The 27,113-nt window shown below is 43.1% G+C and overlaps 1 long non-coding RNA gene and 1 pseudogene across 2 annotated transcripts in view; one reads left to right on the top strand and one right to left on the bottom strand.

Moving 5' to 3' along the window:
• Positions 1-27,113, bottom strand: part of LOC131419963 (uncharacterized) — a 43,232-nt gene that overhangs the window by 7,810 nt on the left and 8,309 nt on the right. The window contains exons 4-5 of one of the 2 annotated variants that reach the window (XR_009223410.1): positions 24,142-25,427; positions 3,311-3,511 (exon numbers count right to left, since the gene is read on the bottom strand). This is a non-coding gene — a long non-coding RNA (uncharacterized LOC131419963). The remainder of the gene's footprint in view (positions 1-3,310; positions 3,512-24,141; positions 25,428-27,113) is intronic. The other variant, XR_009223409.1, reaches the window with a different exon arrangement.
• On the top strand, positions 641-6,845 carry LOC131419960 (spermatogenesis-associated protein 31D4-like; annotated as a pseudogene).

The raw sequence follows: 27,113 nt of genomic DNA, 5'->3' as shown, positions 1-27,113 counted from the left end.
TTTGTGAACGCTGAATAAGGACTTATTCATTTTAATTATTTGAGTCAGCCTCTCTGACTGAAGATGGTAAAGGCTGACTAAAGCAAAAAACTAAAATTTGCTTTTGAACATTCAGAAAACTAAATAAGGGTAGAAGAACTTTAAGTTCTATATCTGGGTTCATGTAAGGCAAAAACATTCTATAGGAAAGATGGATTTGAGGATGTATACGATCCTGAGTGTAAATGTCTGGAGACAGGCAAAAATTCCAGGCAGCATTTCAGCCTTTCAAGGCAACAGAATTGGTGAGACCCAAGTCAGGTTCTCCAAACAGTAGAGAGAATGCAGGTACTATCTGGAGTACAGATGGAACAAGCAGAAAATTTCATTAAAGTAAATATATGATATGATGAAAGGCTGGAGTTGGAAAATAGGATGGCAGGCAGGGCAGAGGGACCCAGAGTGCCCAGGAGGGGTGGAGAGATCTGCCGGGCTGGTAGGTGGGGGAGGGGCTGCGGGCACACCTCTTCATGCTGTCCCCTCCACCACCCTCTGAAACCCTTTGTGACTCTTCAATGCTCTGTGATGCAGGCCTGGGGCTAGAGTCAAGTGCCCTCACTCTCAGAGCTCAGTTGCCTTAGGCAGTCTTGCAATTCAGACAATGGAGTTCAGTCAATGGAATGTTCTCTCATTTCTGAATAGCCTTATGGAGTGCTGTCTGAGCTTTGACTCAACATTCTTGGATACCGACCCCAACCTCACCTTTCTGTGTGGGTTGGGGTTGCTCCTTCTGTTCCTGTGCTACTTGGTGGGGATTCCAACTTTACCAACCTTCCAGAAGACCAAAGCTTTTCAAAAGGTAAGGAGCCCTGAGCAAGCCCCCAACAGGGACTCTTTATTGTTGTTTCCCTTTCTATTCCCACATTTTAAAATGAATTTGTTTGGCTCAGAGAGACATGCAAGATGGGAAATCTGAGTAGAGGATAGAACATGATCCTTCCAGGGGAATAGGCCAGGCAGGGCTAGGGGTTCAGCTGGGACTGTTTCCCTTCAAAGCTCAAAGACCAGCTGGGTGTGGAGGAGGATTCTAGGATAAAATCCCAAACTCAGTGATTCTGCAGTCCTGGATTGGGTTATTTAGAGAGTTTGGGATCTCTGCAGAAGACAGTTCCCAGCACTTGATCATGAGTGACATTCCCACGTCAGGCATCACTTGACCAAAACTTCCTTCATGTTGGGCAGATCAGGAGAGCAGGGCTGAGCCTCTGAGCAGAGGCTGGAGCCCAAGCTCTGTCCCAGGATACAGGGTCCTATCTGAGGGGGCACAGATGGGACTGCTATCTCAGATGCTACACCCTCCTGGAGCAGAGGACTTCTGACTGAGAATATCAAGTGTGGACCTCATAGACAAAAATGCTTCTTTGAGTTTTCCAACAAAAGAAAAACTGAAAATATTTTATCACCTTTAAAAATTAATTAAAGGAGGGAACACAAAGTTCTATTAATTAAAATAGAGAGTAATATTATTCTTGGATACCTCTAGGAGTTTCCTAGAGTTCAGAGAAGGGAGAGAAATGAGCCCCAGCCCCTCATTCTTTTCTTTTTGTTCTCAGCGTCAGGGCAGAGCCAAGAGGAGAAGGAAAGGCGGAACATCGAGAGGTAAAGTTCTGCCTGTTCCACCTGAGCTCTCCAAGGGTGACCCTTCCTGTCCTTTCCATGAGGTCCCAGGTCCATGATCTCTGAAGATGTCAGTTGCTAGATACCATCCCTCTCAGAAAACAGGGCCCTCAGAGAAGAGGTTCATGGGAAGGCAGTCAGAACCCTGAGACACTTCTCAGATTCCTGTTCTGCCCGCCTGTGGGCATGAAGCAGTGATGGATCTGGGCAATGGGTGTTGCCTAATAGGTGGCCATGTGAGACAGCGAGAGTCAGAACTTCTGTCTCCTGACCTTGTGAAAGTACTTTGACTTCCTGGATGATCAGATTCCTCTTTGAGGTAACCATTGACCTGAGTTCCTCACATGGTGGTTTTGAGCATCACATGAAATAATGTATGTGAAAATACTTTACAAATGAAGCAACATACACATATGAACCTTGTTAATATCATCACCGATGATTTGACCTCATCTATTGATTCTCTGGGCTTTCAGAGTCTAATATCCCAAGGGTCTCCTATAAAGGGACGACTGTCTAACACCCATGCTTCTCCCTACTCCCTCCAAAACCCACTGTTCTGGTTTCCCAGGTTGGAGATATTACGAGAGGGAAACAGAGGAGGAAAGGAAGCTGATTGCTATTCTGAAAAGGTAACTAGTCTTTCTCTTTCTTTCCTGATCCCTCTTTAGCATGTTCTATGCAATTCCAGGGATTCAGTGCAGCCTGCCCTAGTCATGGGAGGGGGTAACCATAGAAACAGGTATGTGAATGAAGGCCTTGGGGTGAGGGTTCTTGAGTGTATTGTGAAGTCATGGATGTGGGACAATGTGAAGGGGCAGCAGGCTTCAAGTGGCCCCTTCCCTGCCAGACCAGTAGATCCTCCTTTCCTTCTTCTGGTCCTGGCTGCAGCTTTGTACCTCCTGTCTCTCACAGCCCCCTGGGCCAGCATCATAATACCACCCACATTCGTCAACTGTTATGTCCAGACTCCTCCTGTGAGGTGTGTAACAGCACAACTGCAGAGGTCAATCGGCTGCTATTCATGGAGGACCTAGAAGATGATACTCTCTCTGTGTCTTCTTTGGCTTCCACAGCTTCTGTGACTGAGTCACTGTTCACTGCGTCCTCTGCCTTCTCAGAAGTCCCTCCAGGAAACCTAATACCAGCCACTCTGCCTGAGCCTTCCTCACCGCCCCCCTCCATTCTCTCACCTAATTCAATGACACCCTTAGCTGACTTTCTTTCACCCTCACCACCAGGTCCCTCTCTGCCACCAGAGCCTTTTCCTCCCTTGGATTCCAAATTCCCAGTGGACCATTCCCCACCCCAACCCCTTGCCTCTTCTCCTCTCTCAACACCAGGTACTCAGACAGCAGATCCTGTTCTCCAACCAGAGGCCACTTTGTCTCTGCATACCATCTTCCCACTTGACCTCACCCTTTCCCAAGATATCACTCCCTTACCAGATCTGTCCCAGACAGTGAATCCCATGGATTCATTGGCTCATCATCACACACCACCAACCCTGTCTGTTTCACCACCACCAGCTTGTGCTGTAACTGTGACTCAATTGAATTCGAATTCCATCTTACTGAAGCCTGTTCTGGAGAACTCATCTCCAGATAGCCCTGGTGGGTCATGCACCTGTGTACCAACAATCAAAGGCACTGACCATTCAAGCCTGTCGGCTTCAGAATTCTCCTCATGGCAAGCTCATGCCAAAGACTTGTTTCCTTCCACCTTGGCACAATGTGATGTCAATCAAGAGTTTCTTGCCCTCCATTCTTCAGAGGACTCTTCTGGGGGAGACCCTGCCCCCGACCTTGTAGAGTCTGGTAACTTCTCGTTTCTCAGCCCTGATGCCCTGGCACTCCTGGAAAGACAAGTCCAAAAGAGGAGTGATTTCCTCATGGGGAATGAAAAAGAAGAGACGAGGGGTTCTGTTCCAAAAGAACTTAGGCCAGACTACCAATTAAACTCTTCAGGGAAAACATTGGGGTCAATTGCTCATAAGCATGACTCAGCAGCCTCCCTTCCTTTTTGGAGCAGCAAAGCCAAACCAAAGGAGCTGCACGTGCACCAGCAGCCCCCGTATCCTAAGACCTCAGAGGGCCATTTACAGCAAAAACGTGTCCAGTTCTTCTGGGGTCTCCCATCTCTGCACAGCGAGTCCTTGCCCTCTGCTGACCATGTCTCGGGTGACTGTTCCTCAATCTTTATTTTCAATAGAATCTCGAATGCCTCTACAGGCCATGACTCCCCAGTACCTTCCAATCCTCTACCTCTGTCCTTGCCTGGGATCCAGCCTCAACCCTTGCCTCAAACCCTGCCCCAATCCCAGCCCCTACCTCTCACTCAGGTCCAGCCCCAGGCCCACCTTCAATCCCTACTCCCAATCCCACCATCTGGTCCTCTACCCAAGACTGAGATGTGTGGAGTGTGTTTCCATAGATGGCAGAATGAATCGGAGTCTCTCATCGCATCTGAAATTCAACACCTGGAACGAAATGTGTTGCAGAAGCAACAGGAAAGTTTGCGGGGTTTACCCTCTGTGGTCCAAAGATCTCAGGAGGACTTTGGTCCTTTAGCTCCCAACTCTCCTTACCTCCAGGCCTCCCAGGCCCATGGTTCAGTCTCCATCCTTCCTGGAGAGTTTCCTCTCCAAGATGAGCTTCGGGAGAAACGAGAGGATCACCTTCAAAAGAGGCTCAACCAACACCAGTGGGGCCTGCCCCGCAGGATCCACGACTCTCTGTCACTGATGATGCCTCCGAGGAATTTTTCACAGATACCTGAGTTGGAGAGTGATCATGGACTCTCATGGGTCACTGTGAACAAAAATCTAAATGCTGGATTCAGTCATCCTGGAAGCTGCCATGAGAGGGGCTCAGAAATGCTTCAGCTAGAGAAGGGCATGGGGAAGGATCAGGGACACAGCCCAGAGAATAGCCCAAAAGCTCATCTGTTGAGTGACCCAGAGAGCTCTTCAGATAAGGATCTGGGGTATGACTCTGAGAAAGACCTAAGTAGTCACATGGCGAGTCTGTCAGGGAAAAATTCAAGGGCCTCAACAGGGAGTCTAGGTCACAAACAACTCGAAAATGTCCTGAAAGTACATTTGAGCAAGAAGTTTGAGGAAATCAATGAGGGTCGGCTCCCTGGGACTGTGCATAGTTCATGGCATGCTATCAAGCAGACATTGCTGCTTTCTGACAAATCCCACACCCAAATAAAACAGAGAAGTCTGCCACCATCACTGGGTGGGGACTACTCCCTGGATACCTTCCAGGAGCTTTCCTTCATTGATTCCAGTGCACAACAGATGCTGGAAGCCCATATCAAAAGGTTTCGTATGAGGATGCCGTGTGGCCTTCCCTGCAGGGTCCTTGAATCCATACAGATCTCTAAATTGAAAGATGCCGCATCCCAGTCTTTGTCCTGTTCCCACTTTCCCTCCTCAACCAACCTTATTTCTGAGCTGGACTACAAACTTGGGGGCTTCAAGCCCCTTAGAGGAAGCTCTAAATCTGTTCATGGAGACAAAGTGGGAACAACAAATTCAGCTCTGGTCCTGGATCATCCTCTCCCAGCCACCTCATCTGTGGGCAAGGAAGGACAAGGGGCCCTGAGACAATCACCCTCTGGTATCAACCAAGAGCTTGTGGAGGATGTTCAGAGAAGTAAGGGTGCCAGACAGACTCTTCTGCCTGTCACACACGGCATCACAGGCAAAGCAAGTCAGAGACAGACTCAACTAGGCAACAGATGCCCCCCAAGGCTGCCTGCAAGGCAAGGTGGGGCCAGACATGAGCCAGAGGAGAAGAGAGTGAGTTCCAAGGATGGAGTAGAAACACGACAGGCCAAAAAGATGGAGAAGTCAGAACCTTTCTCCGTGCTCAACGTGTCGAGGGAGATATTCAGGGCTAAGGAGCTCGATGCTCTTCAATCAAAAACTGGTGACATGTTGACAACCAGCAAGACAGGAAGCTCCCAAATGATAAATGTGAATGAGAGTAAAGTAGAAACTACTGTGACCACTGAAAGCCCCACACCAAGAAGACCAGTTCTCCAAGATCCTAAATCATTAGACCTTAAAGAACAGCTGTTGAGCGAATTAAAGTCTAAACTGGAGAAGAGGGAGCAGAGCCAGGCCCAAGGGCAACCCACTGACAGGCCCCTTCCCTCAGAGAGCTTGACTGACAAGGCCTCACTGACTCATGCCCAGGGTGTCTCCACTGGGGACATGGGAGCTTCCCAGGTGCTGCATGTCCATTTGGAGGACAGAGGAATCAGCATGGAGCAGCGGCAGGAGCGCTGGGTCCCTAAACATGTCTTAAGGAGGTGCCAGGATAAGAATTTCCCACCAGCTGCAGAGAGAGTGAGCACTCCGGGCCCCAAAGCAGAAGAGTGTGGTGGAGGGGACGCAGGGTTGGGGACATCCCAACCTAGAAGGAAGAGTTTCCCAACTCAGGACATGGCACTACAGGAGACGCTTGGGAGCAAGCCTTCCCAGGCCCCATCACAGAAGGAACAGGCTCCTCCTGAAAGCCTCTTCAGGAAAAAAATGAATCACTTATTGCAATGGCTTCATCCCAGGATAAAATACAAAAGGCAAGAAAATTCCCAGGAAAAGCGCAGCCCCATTTCATCTGCGCAGAGCAGAGGCTTAGTTAAAAGGAGAGCTGCTGTTACTGGGACGACCACAGCTCAGAAGATCATGACAGACACTGGGAAGTTCCCAGAGGAGAAACTGGGGCATCGGCATGTGATAGATACCACCTGTCTTCGAGAGCCCCTACCCTCCCCAAGGAAGTTTGGGAAAACTCAGCAGAAGGCAGAAGTGCACGCCCAGGCAGAGCCCACCCAGGGGCATCCTTCCAACTACAGGGCTCCCACCTGTAAAGTGACAAACACCAAGTCCTGCCGCCAGAAAGCTGTCTTTGCTGGCCAGAGTTATCCAAGTCCTAGACAGAGCAGAGACGAGGACAGACGCCCCCAGAAAACTGTGGCCTTTAAGGACCAGCTATTGTGTCAGAAGCATCCCTCATCCGTGCCTTGCAGGGAGCCTGTGCCCCATCCAGGCCCCACGTGCAGGCATCAAGCCAGCCAGGGACCTCCGGCCACTCTCATCACTGCTGAAGGCACTGTGTTCAGAGATCTGTCTCTGCTGATTCAACAGAAAATGCTTCTCCAGCATTTTCAGAGAGGAAAATTTCCTACCCCAAAATAATTTCTTCTTTGTGGGGTATATTGATTCTCCCCAATAAATGATTCTCTAATAATAGTGATGTCTTTTCCGTGTACTGTGTTGGGGGCATGGGTTTCGGGAAACTCAGGGCTTGTGCTCAGGCAAAGGAAGGAGTCAGTTCAGCTCTTACTAATTTCTTCCTCTGGCTTCTAAAAGGTCACCAGTTCCCTGGAGCTCTTGATGAGAAACAAGCATCATGTGCCCCCCCAAAGCCCATTTCCTCCCTGATGAGTTTCAGATGGGCCCTGTCTTCTGATTCTTAACTTAGCCTTAACGAAAATGTAGAGCAGCCCACAGCTTCCCCTCACTGAATGCTTCCCCTCCCTTCAGAGCAGTAGGGAAGACAGGTCTTCTATATCTGAAGAGGGTCAAGGACAGGTAGATTTTTCAGAAAATAACAATGAAGAAGAAACAGTGGCTTCATCATGATTTAGAAGTCACTGACCAGAGGATCCCACAGGTCAATGAACCCTGAGTGGCAGTGTTTGGGGGATATTGCCTCAGTGGATCCTGGGCTGGTGGGGGAGGGGCTAGGAACAGCATAGATGCTGCTGAAGAATCTGTCATGAGGGTCACGGTAATGTGTTGGGGAAGCATACTTTAGACTTGACACTGAGGCTTCCCTACTGGAAATGCACCTGGCGCAAGTGGTTCCCCTCCCTGGGTATTTCTTCAGGCTGCCAATTGACGACTCTTCCTTGCAGAGCAAAAGCATCACTCAGCTGCCAGTGGTAGTAACGTTGACCAGGCAGCCACTTACCTCCCAGGGTAAAATGAAGCTGAGAGTAAGGAAAAGATGCCTTAGAGGGAGTGGGGAGGGCTAAAAATGAAGAGGGGAAAGAATGGCCTTGCTGGTGGAACAAAGCTTTACGCCTCATCCCCATATTGTGACCCTGTCCTGCTCCCCCTTTTCCTCAACCTGATCCAGGCTCCACCTCCTTGAGGCTGATCGGACCACTGTACAGCATGCTTATGCCTTATACCAAAAAGGCACCGAGCTGTTCTTTGAGTACTAAACAATATCTGCAGGGATGTTGTCAGGCACAGCATCCCCCTCTTAGGGAAGGGTGATCTTGGTGCCCTCCTTCTATCCATGCTTGATAGAAATATACAAGATCTTGCCCTTAGTGTATACGGTTCACCTATCAGGATGGAGGTGCCACCTTTGATATCCACGGCCTTGGTGGAGCCATGGTAGGTCTCCCCCAGAACACCTGCAGCTCATGAACCAGAGGTGAGTCCTAGATATGCACCAGGTTACAGATATTTGGAGGACTCACCATGGACTGCACACATACCCATCCTTACAACAGGTGTCTGGAGGGAAGGCAACTCCACTTGTACAGACTGCAACTCAAACATGGGGTGAGTGTCCTGGAGGGCACCTGAGGTAGTTCTTCCAGAAAGACTTGTGAATGCTGGGTGTTAACAGAAAAGACAAAAACAAAACCAATGTTCACCACAGACCTCTCTTACTCCACACTTGTATCTTCTTGTCCAGAGTTATTCCACTGACTCTCCAATGTCTGAAGATTGAGGTCAAAGAAAGAACACAGATGCTGTGGAGGCCCTGGGAGGGACAAAAGGTGGGATGGGGCCCAGGGCAGGGAATCCAAGGAGGTGAGGAGGCCGTGGAGGCTCTAACATTCATGTGGATGACCAGCCAATAGCCCAGCCTCTCAGTCCCTACATCATCTCGTCTTAGGGTCCTTTACTTCCACTCCAGTGCAGTCACTGCCACACTCCAGAACTTATCAACAGGATCGCTTCTGCCATCCGGACTAATACAGGCTGACATTCCACCCTCTGGCCTCATCCCTGATTCTTCTGGTTTATATGCCCCTTGTTAATTTTTCAACTCCAGGCCATTCATTTTTCCAATTACTCCTCGTCTATCCACCAAGCTCTAGTCTTCATTTCCCCCCTCTCCAAGGTAGACTTGATGGTCGATCAGGTAACCAACATTTAAAAAGCTCCACTACAAACTGGCCCCATCCAATCCCCTTTAATCCTTCCTGTCTGGCAAAATCCCATCTCTCTGCCTTTTCCAGGAATGCCTTCCTATAAGTAACTGATCACTATTGAATTAAATCTCACAATTGAGTCCTACTGGTGCCACGATAAATTCAGCCCCAGCACTACCTGGAAATCACTCATTCATTCCACAAATAATTACCCCATGCTTACTAACATGTGAACAAAACAAATGGAGTTTAGGTCACTGTTTCCTTAGTCCATTCCCCCTCTGATGCTACTCATTTATTTCAAATCTCCTTCACTTTCCTCAAACTTAGGCCATTTCCACTTGCTAAGCAGATCTGTTTGACCACTGTTCACAGAGGAGCTAGAAGCCATGAGATAGGAACTTTCCATCAAAAAACCTTCACAAAAACACTTTCCTGTTCCTCTTTTCCTTCTTGTTTCTTGTTATATGAAAACAAGTTTTCTTCCTAACCTCAAAGGAATTACACTTCCTGAAAAGTCCTTATTGAGAGACCTAAACCCTCATCTTGATGGACTGAGCCCCCCTTGCCGGGCATCCTCTCATCCCCTCCCTCTCCTTATGAGGCTTCCAACTTCTTTTATTTTTTTAAGCTGTCTATCACAGAAACGTTTAAACATGCACAAGAGCAGTGTGACTTCCCACGTACCCCTCACTCAGCTTTCACAGTTATCATCTAGCACATGTGATACGGCCCATCTCCCACACTATGGTTAAAGGGCAAAAGCCCATTGGATCATCCTGCCATCCGTCTCCCAGACGTATGCTTTGTGCCCCTGTCACAGCTCTCACACTTCTTTGATATTTACCACCTGTGGAGCACACTGATCCACAGCAGATGGACACAGCATCAGTGATGAAAAGCATTGAGCTTTAGAGGCTTCGGCCATCAGTTCTGCTCTGCCCTGTAGTCAAGCCTGAGGAGTCATCTGAGTGGATTCCTCCCTCAACCCCACACAGAAAGTAACCTTACTGAGCAAATGCAGTGCAGTGTTGCAGTCCCTTAATCACACAGTAACCACAGCAAGCAAAGAGTATAGAAGTAGAAAACCGTACATGTTGATAAGGACTTGACATCACTATGTAAGTGTTTTCAAATATTTAGAAGAAAATCTTTTCTTGTCATACATTTACAGTGAGCTATTGTGTTTCGAGTTAAATACAGAAGATCAAACACACTTGTTTATTTCCTCTCCTTCCCCAAATGCCATTAAAAGTAAACGATCAGATGAAAAGATGCTCAACATCATTAGTCATCAGGGAAATGCAAATCAAAACCACTATGAGATAGCACTTCATACACACAACGATGGCTAGAATCAAAAAGTCACACAATAACAAGTACTGGTGAGAATATAGAGAAATTGGAACCCTCATATGCTGCTGGTGGGAGTGAAAAATGGTGCAGCTATTTTGGAAAACAGTCTGGCAGTTCCTCAATTAAACAGAGAGTTACCATATGACACAGAAATTCCACTTCTAGGTATATATTCAAGAGAAATGAAAACATATGTCCACACGAAAACTTATACACAAATGTTCACAGCAGTATTATTCATAATAGTCAAATGGTGGAAATAGCCTAAATGTCCATCAACTGATGAATGAGTAAATAAAATGTGGTATATCCACAAAATGTAATCTTTTTTGGCAATAAAAAGCACTGATACAGGCTACAACATGGATGAACCATGCTAAGTGAAAGAGGCCAGTCAGAAATAACCACATAAGATTCCATTCATATGAAATGTCCAGAATAGGGAAATCTAGAGACGGAAAGCAGATTAGCTGCTTAGGTTGCTTACAGATGGGGTGATGAGGAGGGAGGGAGATGATAGCTAAAGTTTATGAGGTTTCCTTTTTGAAGTCATGAAAATGTTTTAAAATTGACTGTGGTGACAGTTATACATGTCTGTGAGTACACTAAAGATCATGGAATTATATACTTTTAAGTGGGTCAATTGTATGGTATGTGAGCTGTATTTCAGTACAGCTGTTAAAACAAGGAAAGGATTTAAAAAGAATAAGTGCTTGAGGATGACAAGGAGAGGACAGGACAAAGGATGTCAACACATTTTTGGAAGATGGAAATCCTGTTGGAGGAGTGGTAACCGACTAGCAGAGCAGACGAAGTGCCGGGAAGCCAATTCACACCTCAAAACTGCAGAAGACGACAACCGGTGGCACCAGATAAGAAAGAAATTAAGGGTTTCATGCTGTAAACATGTTGAATTTTTTGTTCTTTTGTTTCGTTTTATATTGTGAATAATTTTTAAAAATCTTTTTTTTTGGGAGGGGGATGCTCTTTTCCAGTATTTTGTAAAGCCCTGTTGAAATGTTAGCATGCTTCAAATGTGCAAAGAGGACCCCTGGTTTCTTGCCTGGGACAGAACCTGAGACAACTGTTTTAAAGTTGGCATTGCACACTTCTGAGGTCTGGGTAAGGTAGTGGTGGCAGCTGTGGGAATTAAAGCCAGAAATCTCAAAGGTTAGGTAAAATTCAGGACAACAGTCAATGGTCCATTTCTAAAATCTATCTGTTCGGAAATAAACCTGTGGAAAAGTTGCATGGATAGTAAACAACCACACACCCCTTATCCAGACATACCTGTTAATATTTCAAGCCATTTGCGATCTTTTTCCTGTCTCTCTGTTCTGTCTCCTTTTCTCCTTCCCCTTTCTCTCTCTATATGAACACACACAAATGAAAACTATGCATACATTCCTGAATACTTGAGAATACATTTTATGCATCATATACTTCCTCCTTGAATATTTGTGTGTTTCTTGAAAAAAGAATATTCTCTAACATACAGTACAGTTATCCTCTTCAGTAAATTTAACATTGGCATAAAACTTTTAACTGATCTCCCATTCATATTCCATTTTTGTCAATTTATTAATGTCCTTTGTGGCTTTTTTTAAGCCTCCTTTACAAGATTCAGTCTAGAATAACAATACTGCATTTAGTTGTCTTGTGTCTTCACAAGTTGTCTCCTTTAATCTAGATCAGTTTCTCAGCCTTTCTTTTTGTGACAAGGCCACTTTTGAAGAATATGTTCAATGTACCATTCTTATAACCCCCACTCACCTGGAAATTTTTTTGGTGGAGTTTATCTTGCTCAGACTTTTCACAATTGTATGTCCTGGGGACCTTATGGGCAGTCAGGACCAGACTCGCTATAAAAAACCACCACCAGAGAAGTAAAGATATATGGAGGGATTTTTCTGAACAGAGACATCTCCTGCAGTCGAGGGAGGGCACGTGAGAGGGGTGGGCTTGAAGCATCCCTTCCTTTTGGGTGGAGACGATGGTGAAGCTGTGGATGCAGGAGAAGACAGGAAAAGAAAGAAGACAGGGAAAAAAAACATCTCACATGGGAGGGAAAGGATTGGGCATCTATGGCCCAGACTGACTCATCAGACTCAGTGAAGGAATGCAGACAGGCAAAGGGAGGAAATGACACAGGGGTTCATTTCAGCAGTTAACCACTAAATAATGAAGCTTTAAGGGTTACAACTATTAAATGACCAGCCAGCATGAGAGATGAAATAAATACATATACACCATCAACAAAAATGACATTCTTGTTTAACAAGGTACAGAGATGCTAATAGGAATTTAGGTTAAAAGATAGAAAGTAGAAGGGGAAAAAAATCATAAAAACTTTCCTTGGAAGAAGTAACCATAGGTGTGATTCAAAAAAACAAAAAGGGCTGCTAAATATAATTACAGTTGTGCTCATCAGAAGTTATGCTAAAGAGAAGCCCACTCCCTAAATCAAGATGAGTTTGGTCCTGTGGGTTGTAGTCCAGCACAACTGCTCTGTAAAATTAAGGAAAAATTAAAAATGTTGCAGGAAGAGAGGGGATTTGGCAGAGAGAAGAAAGAGAGAGCAGCAGGGTGAGACACCGTATTGGTGGAGGGGGCTAGATTTGAGAACATTAGGGGCTGAACAGCCTAAGAGGGATTTTGGGAAAACAAGAATCACTAAAGATTTTTAAGTTGTTTGCCATGGGTCCATGGGTGTGCCATGCCCTTGTCTCCCTCTTTCTCATGCTTTCTGTTCGTGGGTACAGGCTACTCTGCTCTCTCATCTTTTTTGTGAAAGTGGATTCTTTTGAGGAGATGTGGGGGTTGGGGCTGCTGCTGAGTATATTTCTGGTTTCATACAGGTAAAAACACATTATGTATGAGAGGAAGCTGTAGTTGAGGCCAGAGTAGATCTTGGGGGTGTAAATCCCTGCGCATAGCAGACTTTCAAAGATGATGTGGGGTCCAAAGGGAGATCACCAAGCAGTGAAAGGGTCTCAGGTAATATCTGGGTAACAGGTGGAATCAACAGAAAATCTCACCAATATATGGTAAATAACATGGTATGGTGAATGGGTGGAGTTGGAAGATGGGTTGGAGGTATCTAAAGGGCTGGACAGATCTGCTGGGCTGGATGGTGAGGGAAGGGTTGTAGGTTAATCTCTCCTGTGTCGTCCCCTCCCCTCCCCTCAAGAACCTTTACTGTCTGTGGTAAAGCTCTGTGATGTGGGCCTGGAACTCTAGTCTAGAATGTACTCTTAATGTCCAGCTGCCTGAGGCAGCAATGCACTTCTGATGATGTGGACCATCCTCTTTGTCTGAGGAGCCTTACTGCCCCATGGTTGAGCTCCAGCTCACCTTCCTAGGTATTCCCATCCTTGCCTTCCTGGGTGGGATGGTGCTCCTTCTCCTGTTGCTATTGCTACCTAAAGAGGAATCCATGTTTGCCAATATTTTGCAAACAGAGACACATCAACAAGGTAAGTAAACCTGAGTCCCTCAGAGATACTAAATCTTTTCAAATAGGTGTGTTCAATGCTATCAATTCCTTCCAAGTACTGCTTTTGCTGCATCTCACAAATTTTGATAAGTTGTATTCTAATATTCATTTAATTTAAAATATGTTTTTTCTCTTGAGACTTTTTCCTTGACCCATGTGTTGGCAGTGTATTGTTTCATCTCCAAACATTTTGGAATTTCCAACTATCTTTCTGTAATTAATTTCTAGTTTAATTCCATTATGGTCTGAAAACATACTTTGTACAATTTCTATTTTATATTTGTTAAAGTGTGTTTTTGGTCCCAGGATGTGGTCTATCTTGGTGAATGTTCCATGTGAGTTTGAGAGAATGTGTATTCTGTTTTTGGATGAAGTATTCTACAAATGTCAATTAGATCAAGTTGATTGATGGTGTTGTTCAGGTCAACTATATCCATACTGATTTTCTGCTTGCTGAATCTGTCCATTTCTGATAGAGGGGTGTTGAAGTCAACAATAACAGTGGATTCATCTATTACTCCCTGCAGTTCTACCTGTTTCTGCCTCACATATTTTGACACTCTGTTGTTAGATGTATACATGTGAAGGATTGTGTATCTTCTTGGAGCACTGACCTATTTGTTGTTATGTAATCCTCCTCTTTATCCCTAATAATTTTCCTTGTTCTGAAGTCCACCTTGTCTAAAATTAATATAGTTACTCCTGTTTTCTTTTGGTTAGTGTTAGCATGGTACATTTTTCTCTGTCCCTTTACTTTTACTCTATCTGTATTTTTATATTTAAAGTGGGTGTTTTGTAGACAACATATAATTGAATCTTGTTTTTTTAACCACTCTGACAGTCTCTGTCTTTTAATTAGTGAATTTAGACCATTTACATTTAGTGATTTTTTTAAATATACTTGGATTACTATCTACAATGTCTGTAACTGTTCACTATTCATTTTACCTATTCTTTTTCCTTCCCCGCTTTTTCTGCATTTTCTGGTTTTAAACAAGCATTTTATATGATTCCATTTTCTCTCTTCTCTTAGCATATGGATTATTCTTCTTTAAAAAAATATATTAGTGGTTGCCCTAGAGTTTGTTAACATACATTTACAACTAATCTAAGTCCCTTGTAACATTGATTTCATTCATTTCACTTATGCATATACTATAATCACCTAATACATTATCATTATTATTATTATTATTAGGTCAATTGAGAATAAGAAAAATAAAGCTTTTATTTTACTTTCATTTACTCCTTTTCTTCTTTTCCTTTATGTAGATCTGAGTTATTACTTTCCTTCTCCCTGAAGGATTTTTTTAAACATTTACTGTTGGGCAGGTTGCGGCTGATGAATTCCCTCAGTTTTTGTTTGTCTGAGAAAGCTTTTATCTCTCCTTCATTTTTTGTGAGGAAGATTAGCCCTGAGGTAACATGTGTTGCCAATCCTCCTCTTTTTGCTGAGGAAGATTGGCTCTGGGCTAACATCTGTGCCCATCTTCCTCTACTTTATATGTGGGACGCCTGCCACAGCATGGCTTGACAAGAAGTGCATAGGTCCATGCCCGAGATCCAAACCTGCAAATCTCGGGCCGCCAAAGCAGAGCGTGTGAACTTAACCACTATGCCACTGGGTTGCCCCTCTCCTTCACTTTTGAAGGATAATTTCACTAGATATAAAATTCTACATTGGTGTTTTTTTCCCCCTTTCAACACTAAATATTTCGTTCCACTCTCTTCACTCCTGCATGGTTTATGATGAGAAGCCCACCATTCTTATCCTTGTTCCTATAGATGTAGGGTGTTTCTTTTCCTTTGGATTCTTTCAAGATTTCATCTTTCGGTTTCCTACAGTTTGAATATGATATGTCCAGGTATAGAGTTTTTTAGTATTTATCTTGCTTGTTTTTTTCTCAGCTTTCACAATCTACGGTTAATCTGTCATTAATTTTGGAAAATTCTTGGCCATTACTTCAAATATTTCTTCCACTCTCTCTTTTATCTCCTGGTATTGCAATTGCACATGTTACACATTTTGAAACTGTCTCATAGGTCTTGGATATTCTGGGTTTTAAAATTTTTTAACAATTCCTTTCCTCTTCACATTTCAGTTTGCAAAGTTTCTAGTGACATATACTCAAAATCATATATCCTTTTATTGGCCATATGCAACCTACAGATGAGCCAATCAAAGGGATTCTTCATCTTTCTTACAATAATTTTGGTTTCTAACATTTCCTTTTGATTCATTCTTAAGAGTTTCCCTCTCTCTGCTCATGCTCCTCATCTGTTCTAGTGTGTTGTCTACTTTTTCCATTAGAACTCTTAATATATTAATCATGGTTATTTTAGATTCAACATATGATAATTCCAAAATCAGTGTCACATCTAAATGTACACCTGGTGCTTGCTTTGTCTCTTCAGACAGCTTTTTCTTGCCTTTTAGCATGCCTTGTAATTTTTTGTTGAAAGCAGGCATGATGTGTTGAGTAATAGAAACTGAAGTAAACAGACCTTTAGTGTGAAGTTTCATGTTAACAGACCTTTAGTGTGAAGTTTTATGTTAATTTGCCTAGGTGTTGGGCTGCATTTAATATTTACTGTAGCCATAGATGTCAGAGGCTTCAATTTTCTCTAGTGTCCTTGATTTTGGCTGCCCTGGTATCTTTAGGTTTCCCGAAATCTCCTCCTTAAATAGAGCCTATGCCTTGCAGCTCCTTCAGCTATGATCCCAGTATGACTATACTGGACTCCTGTGGATGTGGTGGTAAGGTGTTGGGGAAGAGTACATGATTAAATCTCAGTCTTTTAGTAGGCCCCTGTCCCTGAGTTGTCATGTTCACAAGTGTTTCTATTTTTTTTCTTTTCACTCTTTAGATGAGACAGGAAGGCTGGAGGGGGCTGTAGTTGGGCAATTTCCCTTCTCCCATGTGAGATAAGGCTTGGTAGTCTTTTCCCCTGCTAAGTAGGCTTCTGTTATGGAGAATACTCAGGGGATATTTCAATATGTTTTCAAAATGGCTACCTTTCTCACCACGTCTATCCTCCTCCACCAGAAACATCCGAGTTTCTTTATGGCTCTTGACTGTGAGAACCTGGTGGGGTTCCTGGAGATAAAACCCATGAATAATGTGGGAACCCCACTAAGATAGTGATCCCAGGAGTTTCTCACTCTCATGCTAACCCACAGGCATCCTGCAGGATTTGTCAAAGTGTCTTTTTAAGTGTTTCTATCAGTTTAACGACTCCAGCGTTTCTGCTCCAGGTAAGCTGATCTTGACTGCGATTCTCTGCACTCACCTTCTCTGAAGATTTTGGGTACCGGTTTGCCCTGTGACCTCAATTCTCTGACAGCTCCAAGAAAAGTCATTGATTTTCAGTTTGTTCAGCTTCTTGCTTCTTCTAAAGATTGGAGTGATGACTCCAAAGCTCTTTAGATGTTGAAGCTAAAACCAAAAGTCACCCCTCAAAGAATGATTATTTACTTTCCTATTTCTCTTCCCACATTTCTAAATGAGTTTGCTTGGGTCAGAGACACCTAAAATAGGAAGTCTAAGGAGAGGATAGAATATCATTCTTTTAGGGAAAGAGAACGGGCAGAACTAGAGGTTCAGGGAAGACTAAGGTTTCCAATTGAAGCTCACAGACCATCTGGATGTGGTGGAGGATTCTGGAATAAAACCCCAAACACTGATTTCACAGCCCTGGATTGGCTTATTTAGAGAGTTTGGAATCTCTGCAGAAGAGAGTTCCTAGCACTTTGGCATGGATCACATTCCCATCTCAGGCATCACTCTACCAAGCCTCCCTTCATGTTGGGTAGATCAGGAGAGCAGGACTGAGCCTCTGAGAGCCTCTGAGCAGGGGCTGGAGCCCAAGCTCTCTCCCAAAAAGAGGTTCCTATCAGAGGGAGCACAGAAGTGACTGTTGGCCTCAGACTCTAGCCCTCTTTGAGCTGGGGACTTAGGACTGAGAATATCAAATGTGGACCTCATAGACAAAAATCTTTCTTTGAATTTTTCAAAGAAAGAAAAATTGAAAATATTTTATCACCTTTAAAAATTAATTAAAAGAAGGAACACAAAGTCCTATTAATTAAAATAGAGAGTCATGTGATTCTTGGATAATGGATATGTGAGTTTCCTAGAGTTCAGAGAAGGGAGAGAAATGAGCCCCAGGCCCTCATTCTTTTCTTTTTGTTCTCAGCATCAGGGCAGAGCCAAGAGGAGAAGGAAAGGTGGAATATCAACAGGTAGGGTTCTGCCTATTCCACCTGAGCTCTCCAAGGGTGACCCGTTCTGTGCTTTCCACGAGGTCCCAAGTCCATGATCTCTGCGGATCTCCAGTTACTAGACACTGTCCCTCTCAGAAAACACAAAGGCTCATGGGAAGAGTTGACTAGAAATGACAGGGGTTAAAAAGAATATGGCAAGATAATCCTAGTCTTTAGGAAATTATGGTTTAAATTGGGTGGGGGAGGATCAAGATCCTCCAAAAAATCTAACTGATTTTAACCAAATGGAGTAACTAAATTGTTAAATTCACGGGGAGATCATATTAAAGTCCTTTGGGTGAGCATGCTGCAAGGCACACGGTTAAGTGCTCAGTGAATTTCCCGCTGGTAAGTGAAGCATTTCCATCTGCCAATGTCTCAGGCTGCTCAGACCGGAACCATTTATTTAAGTAGACCATTTATTCAAGTGTTTTGTTTCCCAAAATGGTCAAAGGAGGTATCTAGAGAGAACTGTCCTCAGGAGATGTGGTCATCATCAATGCCAAATCAGTCTGGATTAAGCTGGTTCATTAGCATGACTGCCTAAAGGGATGCTACATCTTGTTTAGTAAGTGTTTTTAATGCCTTGGGGATAGTGGACTGTTAGTCAGGTGGAAGATAAAGTCAAAGGAGGGAAGGTACCTGCTCAGAGCCTATGCTTTTAAATTAAGCTAACCATACTCAATGAAATGCAGTATCAAACCCCAAGGAATGTTCCCAATTATTGTCTTGGACTCTTCATTTCACTTTGCCTTGTTTTTTTATCAAGTCTCTAATTCTGTTTTTACCTGGCATTGACTTTCTTGACTCCCCTCTCCTCCCAGCTTCTGGCTCTGTGCTCCCCCTTTAGACTTGATGAGTATTCTGGCTTTCCTGCTTTTCACCTCTGGCACTCCTTCGAAAATGGGTTAGGTTTCTCTTCTGGCTCTTTCTACTTCTGCTGCTCACAAGTTTTGACCCTACTCAGCCGAGTTTTGATCGCAGGACCCTTCCCGGCCTTGACCCGACTCAGCGGCATCCACGCTGGGCTTACCTCCTTCAGGCGGGGGCATGGGCAAGAGGAAGGAGCAAGCAAAGAGCAAGCAAGGAAACAGGAAGAATCTCTGGCTCAACTTAAACTGTGCAGGGCACTGAGGCCTTGTTGGCTGTCCAGTCTCTGCCTCCTTCTTCCTGTGCTGCTTTCATTCCCTCCTGTCTGGCTCTTTGAATTTTTACTAAGTCTCCACCTTCTAACTGGTCAATCCTCTTCTAGCATTCCCTTATAAGACTTAAACGGGAGTGAGAGTAAGTGATATCCATTAGCCAAAATAAATCTGATAGCAGGGAGAACCTGCTGAATCGCTAGTGTCTTTATAGCACTTATCAAATGCCATTTAACCATATTAGTTGGCAAACTGCTCTGGCTTCCCAGAGAGTCAGCTGGTAGGTAAGTCAATAAATATCTGTCAAATGAATGAATGAATGCACACTAGTTGTGTAGCACTGCATCAGGTACTATAAATAATACAAAGTGTAAGATGTCATCCTGGGCTGAAGAAAGACATCTTCTCATGCCCATTCACAAAAGGACTGTTCTGAAATATCACCGAGGGCCAGACCAGGTTCACTATTTCTTCTAGAAAACAAGCAGTCATCTCTTTTTTTTTGGTGAAGAAGATTCGTCCTGAGCTAACATCTGTTGCCAACCTTCCCCTTTTTCTTCTTTTATGTGGGCCACTGCCACAGCACAGCCACTGAGGAGAGGTGTAAGTCTGCACCTGGGAACTGAACCCTGGCCGCCAAAGCAGAGTGTGCCAAACTTAACAACTAGGCCACCGGGGCTGGCCCCAAGAAGTCATCTCTTAATGCACAACCGCTTCATGTGGGCAAAAGGGAATGTGAGCAAAGCCCTGGTTATGGCATAACACATGCCCATGGGATAACGAACTGTCGAAGATAAACACCGCATTACTATCAGTGGATTTTGTACATAACTTATTAATAAACAGCAAAATGCATAAAACATAAAATGAGGAGAACGGAGTGATCACCCATAGACCCACCACCCATGTCAAGTCACACAACGTTGATATTGCCCTAGAAGCCTCCACTCTCCGTCTGATAATCTTTTACTTTTTGTTATAATTTTACCGCCTTTATAAACTCCTCTAAAAAGTTTAGTTTTACCCAGTTTTGAAATGAAAATAGATTAAAAAAGACAAAAACAACTGCATGCACATTCAACATTGGACATAAAAAAGAAAACTAGTTTTTTAATAAGTTATTTTGAAGTGTACAATTTCTATTGGTGATCGAAACATTCTTTAGTCCACTTTTATGTTTGATGATCTGCTAGTCACTCCACTCCTAAATACTTCAAGGGTATTCTTCCCAAAACTGCCTTTGGTCTTATACTAATGATTTCCTGGACTCAATGGAACTTTGCAGGAGACTGAGCTCATCATGGTGAAATGGATGTTAACATTCCACAATCACCACTGTAATTATTCCTAACTTGTATTTTGCTTCAAAAAGTCTCTTGCCCTGCCCCCTAAAGTCTGTGCTTTCAAAATGCTATCTACAGCTTTAATTATACCTGACAATAAACTTCTCTCACCACAAAATCTGTTTGTTCATGGACTACACCCATCATTATCTTCAAATATCCTATTTTTTGTGTGTGTGTGAGGAAGAGTAGCCCTGAGCTAACACCTGTCACCAATCCTCCTCTTTTTGCTGAGGAAGATTGGCCCTGGGCTAACATCCGTGCCCATCTTCCTCTACTTTATGCGGGATGCCTGCCACAGTGTGGCTTGATGAGTGGTACATAGGTCTGCACCCGGGATCCCAACCTGCAAACCCCGGGCCGGCAGAAGCGGAGCGCGCGAACTTAACCAGTACACCACCAGGCCGGCCCCCAAATATCCTATTTTTCAAAAATCCCATTTATATCAGGCTCCCAAAGAGTTATATTAGCAATGGTGTTTTTAACTGTTTCTCTAATTACTGTTTGTAATTACTGCAAATCAAAGTTGTACAAATGATTGGATGCTGATTGGATGCATCTACCAAACTGGGGTGAAATGGTCCTTTAAACTACTGTATAGTGAACAAATCTATTAGAATAAAAACTGAAATGGAACTGGGGCAACTTGGTCTCCACAGAGAAGCCAATCAGATGGTGTAGTGTTAACAAGGTACTTCGAGTCCAGAATAATCCTGCTAATCACACTTCCTCCAAATTAACCAGCTAATGTCAGTTTCCATAAAAAAGAGGTCTTCTTGTGGGTTCCAGTGAGATAGGATTTGGGAATGCAGAGAGCAGCAGGGAAAGCTGCTGGTGTAGGATCCGTTAGAGCAAAGGACAGAAGACAAAAAGGAGAAGGCTGTATTCATGAGAAGTGATCTGGATCATAAGTGCTGTAATTATAAGCTTACATTGCCACATTGCTTTGTGAAACCTAATATTTTTGTTCATTAATTATTTTCCTTGATTCATGTTTCATATTTTTCATGACGTAATAAATAGTGAGATCTAGTCTCATTTTTCTGTGTATTTGGATACAGTGAGTAGAATGCCCTGGCTGAGTCAATAGTTTCACACAGGGGAGACTTGAGAAAAAAGATGGGCAAGGAAGGTTAGGTCAGATTAAGGAAATCCCTAAAATGCTTATATTGGACTTTATCCTTCAGCAATCATTTAGTGTTTCTTTTTTTTTTTAATTGGTAGCACCATTAGGAAAATGGAGTTTTTGAAGGTTTCTAAGAGGATAAACGCCCTAGGCAGGGAGATTAGGTAAGAGGACATAGCAATAATTCAGATAATTAAGCAATAATTCAATAATTAAGAAAGAAGGTTATACTGGGCTGGTGATGGTGGCAATGGATTGGAAAGGAAGGAAGGATGGATGCAGCATTGAATTCGGCTTCTTTCCCTTTGTCTTGTCAGCCACTTAGGTTTAATACTATTCAGTCTTCCTGATTCATTTCCCTTCCCATTTATATTTTCCTTCTTCCCTTGATAATCTACTTTTTCTTTTCCATTTTTCCCTCTCTTTCCTTTGCCTACATTTAAAAAAATTCTCTTATTACCTCCCCAATAGGATGATGACTGAATCAGTCAAGCAGATATCAAATGGGAGATGTGGGTAGAAACTAACCACAAGGTTTACTAACTGATTAGAATATGTTGCTGCTTTAAAAAAAATTTTTTTTGAACCTTTTATCTTCAGTTAGAAAGAAGGAAAGAAAAGAGAAGAAAGGTAATGAGGGAAAAAAAGTAGAATGAGAAAGGGAGAGAACAAGACTTTCATTCATTCATTCATTCAAGAAGTGCTATGTTGGGCCAGCACGGTTGTGCAAGTGGTTAAGTGCGCATGCTCCGCTGCGGCAGCCCAGGGTTCGCCGGTTTGGATCCCGGGTACGCATTGAAGCACCACTTGTCAAGCCATGCTGTGGCAGCCTCCCACATAAAGTGGAGGAAGATGGGCATGGACGTTAGCCCAGGGCCAGTCTTCCTCAGCAAAAAAAGAGGAAGATTGGCAGATGTTAGCTCAGGGCCGATCTTTCTCACAAAAAAAAAAAAAAAAAGAAAGAAAGAAGTGCTGTGTTTCCAGAGAAAAAGACAGAGCCAAAGAGACAGAGAAAATACCTCACAATAATTTGTGTTACTGTAATTGTATTATATATTTCCCCTTCTCACTCAGTTGGGTAAAGTAGAAATGCCAGAATGGGAGGCTAAAAACTAAGGTGAGATGGGCAGTCTCCTTCCCTCCCTTTATGTCATTTTGGTTCTCATATCAAAAGGTGGAGTCTACTCCCCTCCCTCTAGGCCTCAACAACTGGCTGAACCAATAGGATGCCGTGGAAGTGACTTTCTGGGACTTCTGAGGCTAGGCTGTAAGAATCCTGGGTCTTTTGGAACATTTCCTCTTAGGATGCTTTCTTTTGGAACCCAGCCATCACTTTGAGAGAAGCCCAAGTCACATGGAGAGGCCACATGTAGGCCCTCCAGTTGGCAGCCCCAAGTAAGATAATAGCCAGCATCCCCTGCCATCCTAGGAGTGAACCATCTTGACGTCCAGCCCGGTTGGGCCTATAGATGATTGCAGTCCCAGCTGACATGTAACTGCACTTCCTAGGAGACCCCAAGCAAGAACTGCCCAGCCAACCACAGCCAATCCACAGAATAAGAGACAAGAATAAATTACTGTCTTAAGGTACTGCACTTTGGTGTGGTCTGTTATTATAACAAGAGATAACTTCTTTCATCCCTACATGAGACAAAAAGAATACTTTATCAAATGTCTGAGAGATTCATATGCCACTCGGAATACAAGTATAATTTTTATGTATTTCTTTTCTTTTAAAGATCACTTTATTACTCATTAGCCTTGAAACTACAATCTGAACTGACCTTGATCAGAAATCCTAAGAAACGCTTAAGCAAATATTTTAAGTACTGGTACATTATCATATTTTGAGTACTGGTTCAGGACAAAATGATTATCAATGTGAAAAACATAACTGATGTGTAATCAGAAGATGGAGTTTAAATCCTAGTTCTGTCATTTATCACTGTGTGACCTAGTTTCCAATGTTATAATGTATTTGTAAGTATTTAGTGATGCCCGACAAAACACAGATATTCAACAAATTTCCATTTCTTTCTTTCCTATGAAAATCCTGTGCTCATAAGTGCAACCATGTGGAAGCTTATCTTACTGCTTCCTAAAACTGAATATTTTTATTATTTATCAAATATTTTCCTTGATAAATATTTCATAAGCTTCCCTATTGTTGGCTTTACTAGTGTGATCTACCTCACTTTTCCTGCAGAATAGCTTAAAAGATTTTGGGGACTCACTCTGTTGCTAGGTTCTCACAAAGGCACTTTCATGACGACCTTCTTTGGTTTTCAAGGACACGACCATGTTTCATGTCTTGAATGTGGTTCCCTACTCTAGTGCAAATGTTAACAAGTGCACATCAAATAAGAATTTTAAATCAGCTCACGTTTATGTATTTAAATTTAAGAGTTAAATTGATAACATACCCATTTGCTTTGATTTGAGATGCTATGTGATTGAAAAATTTTTAAATTGAAATAGAAGTGAATTACCTTATTTGAATTTACCATTTTTGCATAATAAGGGCGAACTAATTTAATTTGCATTTATCCTTTTAAATGACTTACCTGATGTCTGCTGAGATACTCAAGGCCACATGATTAGTGGAGTCATGCCGAACATCACTCTGTCTCCCAGGGTTGGAAAGTACATGTGCACCTTGTGAAGCTTGGAGATAGATGTTGCAAGCTTGACCTTTTCTCCATTGTTTTTCTGTTTTGTTCCCCTCATCTCACTGTAGGCTGCTTTATGTTTTCCAGAGGGACACATATTGCATTTGGAGATGGTCCTCGTTTTCCAACTCTATTCTGATTTTATGTTACGTTTACTCAGCGTTGAGCTCACATCTCAGTTCTACAAAGGGAGGGCTGGTTATTAATCCGGTAACATATGGCTGGAATCCCCAAGACAGTGCTCTTTATGGGGACTGAGGTTCCTTTAGCAAATACTGCTTTTTGATGATGCATTTTAATGAGTCTTTTAAAAATCTGAACATGAGTCTACCAGCTACAGTTGTAGCTGAAACCCATAATTTCAGAACAGTGTTTTTCAAACTACAGGTCTTGATCTGTGAATGGACTATGAAATAATTCTAGGGGTTGTGACAAGCACTTAAAAAACACTGGAACAAAATGGAATAGATAACATTAGAGTGTATTACATGTAATAAGGGGACGTAAAGTTTCAAAAAACTTTTGTATTAGTTTTGTGCATGTATGTGTGTATACCGGTTTATATAAAAATTATGTCACATATTTTTTTGAGTTGCTGTCAAGAGAGTTTGAAAGCCACTGCCTTGGATTTAAAGCTTTCTGAAAGTTTTACAATATAACAGTTTGAAATGAAGCCCCAACAGTATATGTAAAATATAAAAGTGTAGATAGCTTTTAGTTACATACTTTAAGGAGACTGGCAAGTTACTTTTCCTGAGAAGCCTAGCCCTGGGATTTCTGGGCATTTTCCAAAGGGCCAGGAACCAGTTATCCCAATAAATGGTAGGAGCCCAAATGCTCTCTCCCTGGGAGGCTCTGAGGTAACAGGTTCCTCATCTCATCTGTGATGTTGCTGGTGCCTTGCTGCAGCGGCTGTTGGAAGTACTGTGTCTTCCCTAACCACATCAGAAGGACCCAGTTTTCCAAAGGTCTCAGGCTACCATAAAGATGGCATCACACTTCTCCCCCATTCATGGGACCTGCACCTGGCTTGGAGAGCTGGAAAACTCCAACCCTTACCTACCCTCTTTGCTAGAGAACCTCCCTTTTCCTTCCCACTGGGTCCTGGGAAGACAGGCGGCATCAGTAAAGTTACTTCTGTGTTTTTGTGTGAAGGTCGACTCCTGTAGAGAGTACCATCCCTGGAATTAGAAAATTAATCCTAATCAGAGTAATGCAGGGTCCCCCTTTCAATCTGCTAATGGGCTTTAGAGAGAGACGGCACATCTTTCTGCAGCTGACAGATGCCCCTTTTAGAGGATCTATGACATCTTCCACAGGTCTTCACTCAGCTAGGCTAAAACACTTCAGAACCAAAAGAATCCTCAGGTCAGGAAGGGACTGCTTACTTTTCTGGCTCTTGCCCTCTGAAGGTTCCCAACTTCTCCTCACTTTGCGATATATTATCTCTCCCATTAAAATGGTTGCCTATTAAACTCATTAGCGGAATCTGCCATATTGTGTCACTTTTTCCATCTGCTTATGGTTTTAAATTTTTTTTCCATAGAAAGCCCTGACCTAAATTCTTTACTCTCCTTTTACAATGCTTTTATTTTGACCTTACTACTGCTGAAAATCAACCAAACTCCTCATCACTGCCTCTCCCCCCAATCTCCATCAACATTTTCCTGTTATCCAGGTTTTTTTTATATACACTCAAGAGGCAGTCAACAAAGATGGACCAGATCTTTCCAGGGGACTTTTTTGTTTCACATGGGACATTTTCAATAGGAGCTTTCAGATGTATTAACAAAACAAAGTAGAAAAATTTGTTACCAACATTAGAATCTCATTTTAAAATATTTTCTACAGCTCAAAACGTGGCATAAGGCAGATTCCTATAAGAGAAAGGGCCTTATTATAAGTTGTCTTGAAGACCCTGAGATTGTCCTTAATAGCAGTACTACGGAAGGATATCAGGCACACTCTCAGTCACCCCAAGAGTTAATTTAAATAGAGAAAGTGAGATGGTCTCCCAAAGCACTGGAATTGATTTTACCCTGAGCCTCTCCTCAGTTTTAAATTCTTAAAATCACAGAATATAGAAAAGGAAGAAACCTGGTGTTCATTCTAACTGTCTGATTTTACAAACCAGGATATTGAGGCTCAGAGGGACAAAGCCATTAAGATAATGCAGTTATTTAGTTGGTTACTTGGATTAGGGTGGTTTCAGAAAGGATGCAGAAAAGTAGAAATATTTGAGAGCCATTTAGGGACTGTAATAAAGAGCACCAATTGACTGGCTGGTGGTGGGATGAGAGACTGGGCACTGAGGGAGAGGGAAGATTCAGAGATGTTGCTTGAGTCTTTAGCTTTAGCATCCAGGCAAATGGGAGGCATTCATTTTGAAAGAGGACATATGGAGAAAAGTATCTGCAGAGAAATATTGCAAGTGCAGTCTGGGAATGCTGAGTTTTGGGCACCTTGTAAAATCCAAGACAATTACTAAAATTGAATATACACAGGAGGAAAACCACGAGACTACTGAGTTATGAAAGTTTAGTAAAAAGACTGTCTCCAAGAGGAAGTTATCATCATCCACAGCTACTGTGAGGAAAAATGAGACAAAGATGGAAAGGTGTGCATTAGGCTTAGCCGTAAGGAAGGCACTGCTGACCTTGGCAACTCCTAGAAGAAAACATAGGGAAAAAGTTCCGTGACTTCAGTCTTGGCATTGGTTTTTTAGATATGATACCAAAAGCACAGGCAACAAAAGCAAAAATAAACAAGTGAGATTGCATCAAACTAAAACGCTTCTGGACAGCAAAGGAAACAATCTACAGAGTGAAAAGGCAACTTACGGAATGGGAGAAAATCTTTGCAAATTA

The sequence above is a fragment of the Diceros bicornis genome, chromosome 22, assembly GCF_020826845.1.
Source record: "Diceros bicornis minor isolate mBicDic1 chromosome 22, mDicBic1.mat.cur, whole genome shotgun sequence".
NCBI classification, from domain to species: Eukaryota; Metazoa; Chordata; class Mammalia; order Perissodactyla; family Rhinocerotidae; genus Diceros; species Diceros bicornis.
This window is presented reverse-complemented; position numbering and strand designations above follow the sequence as displayed.